We start from the raw sequence: 2,670 nt of genomic DNA on the forward strand, positions 1-2,670 counted from the left end.
GAAATGACCAGATATCTTCTATGGGTCAAATTCATCCCTGATTGAGAACCACTGACTCAGAGCACGGGTTTCTGTTTATAATTTACAGAAGTAATTTGATTAGAGTTGAAAAATACAATCTGTACATATAGCCAGGCAGTGGTTTGCAGGATAAACCAGAGGAGGTGGAAATGCGGGACCGTGGCATGTGCAGAGAAGGCCACGTCGGGCTGGGGGAATGAGGAGTCTCACGAGAGCCCAGTGCCTGGGGACGCCACGAGCAGAGGCACCGCCAGCAATGGAAGCAGCGTTTATGGGGCGCGCACAATATTACTTCTCGAAGAACCCCTTTGAAATCATGGCTGCCCTGCCTGCCCTGTTCTACAGATGAGGAAACTGAGGTCCAGTGGTCACCCAAGGCCGAGTCAGGACCCAGCTCATATCCGGCTTCCCTCAGCACCCCCTAGAGCCTCACTCCTCAACCAGGAGGCTTTGCATTGCGAGGGATCCACAGGCAAAGGCCATCGGAATGCTCACGCCCTCGGGGAAAGCTCCCCGCTGTCCCCACGACCCCACTCACTTTACCTACAGATGCGAACGAAGGCGGGAACCCCCATAAGAATAGGATGGGCAAGACCAAGAGCCTCGAGCCTGGTTGCTGGGTCTGCCCCTCGGCATCATCATTATTAGTAAAGAGAGAATATTCACGCCGTGTAACGTGCCAGTTTTCCAAGGGGCACATTTTGCACGGTTCTATCTTTCTACTTAAAAATTTATTACAAAGATAAAAGTATGATTATAACAAAGATAGCCAAACCACGGTATAAAGGATCTTTTAACAATTAGACAATAAGCAGTTATAAAATTTTAGACATCATAAAACCTATTTCTTACTGATAGTGTAGGAAAATTTGTTCGTGCCATCTTGGACTTTTTAGATACTGTTCTATGTCCATGAGTAGGTTTCGCAGCTCCGGCATGTGTGTGAACACAGTGAACGTCTAGCTAGCTCCATAACTAATCGCTGTGTGTGTATGTGTGTGTGTGTCTCCAAGCTGGTGACTTCTATCCTTCTGTTTTGAGATCAAACACATTTCGTTTATTTCTCTGTAACACAAAAACACCTCTGTTCAGCCCAGGTAGGAGAAATGAAAGGAAAAACGTTCCAGAAACCACAGTTTGGTGCCGGTTGGAAGATGGCGCAGACGACCTTAATCGCGATGCTGAGGAAGTATAGAGGCCTATCTTGGAATTGACAAGTAAATACATATGCTCATGGTAAAATCCTCAATTTCTGACCTTAGAGGTATTTTATATATATCAGGTATAATATGAGCCCAAGAATAGGAGACAAAAAGCAGCCATCGAATAGGAACCCTGTATATTTGGTTTCTCTGAGCTTTAATTTCTCAATCTATGAGATGGGAATAAAATATGAACCTCATAGGTTTTTAAATGAGAAATTAGATAATGTATACAAAATGCTTACTCGATGTCAAACATACAGTATAACGGACATGGTCACGTTGCTATGGTAACAGAGCTATTTACCAATCTCTGTGTTGCTTTCACGGGAGTATAGCAGAATAGTCATAAAGGCATGTTGTAATTTCAGTCCAATAACCAATATCGATGGAAATATCATTATTTCAGCTTTTCTGGGCATGGCACATTTTTCTTTTTTGGACACCTATTGAGATGATTTTTATTTAACCACCAAATGGGTCAGCAATCAACCTTCTATAGCAAAATTCCATCTGTATCAATAAAGAAACATATACACTTACACGCATGAGAAATTCAGGTATGCGGCACGTTGGTACGCAGTCACGTGTGGATTTTGTCATCGAAGTTTTCTAGCCTCGCCATTGAGATCCTGGGGCCAACTTTAGATTCCAGGTCCTTAGTTTGTGGTCACTGAAAATGTCCGTGGCAAGGTATGCTGCAAATGCACTTTCTACTTTTTATTATTAGTCTCCCAAGTTTTCATTCTGTATAGGATAAATAATAGAAATAAAGCAGCAGGCATCAAAGCACGGTCCTTATGCATATTCCCTGTGAAAAACAGAACTAAAATGTTGTGAATAAAGTTGACAGCCATTTAAAAAGTTTCTGGAATCTGGCTGGTATAGTCACCTAGTTAAAGTATAGTTAAATCTATTACTGAAGGGAGCAATCTGGCTCGCTTTCATACTTCTGGTAGATTTTCTTTCTCGTAGAAAGGAAAAAAACACACATACTGAAAACACGCCACATTTATCCTCATCTCTCTGTGCAGATGAGGCTTTCGCGCTTCCCGTTCTGGTTTTTTTTTGAAATGCTTTGGAGAAGTGAATGCTATATTCCAAATTTACTAGATTTCATCAAATGGCAGGTGGTTATGAATATTGTTTCTTAAAAGGAGACCCGAGGGATATTCCATATTATAGGCTTTATTCCATTTTGGTAGAAGCATGCAAATCATATTTTCTTAAAAAACATCTATGAAACATTTTATTTTCTTGTTGCTTCATTGGGAAAAAAACAGTTTTCTATTATTCATAATTGCAAATGCAATTGACATTTTGAAGTTGATGTTCATGGGAAGAAGATATTTTTGGACATTTTAGAGACAGCAAGCCCAGGAAAATCTAAGTTTTTAGTTTTTGTAATTCATATGTATAGACCACACGTTAACCGCACTGGCGTGGG

The sequence above is a fragment of the Pteropus vampyrus genome, unplaced genomic scaffold, assembly GCF_000151845.1.
Source record: "Pteropus vampyrus isolate Shadow unplaced genomic scaffold, Pvam_2.0 Scaffold546, whole genome shotgun sequence".
Taxonomy (NCBI): Eukaryota; Metazoa; Chordata; class Mammalia; order Chiroptera; family Pteropodidae; genus Pteropus; species Pteropus vampyrus.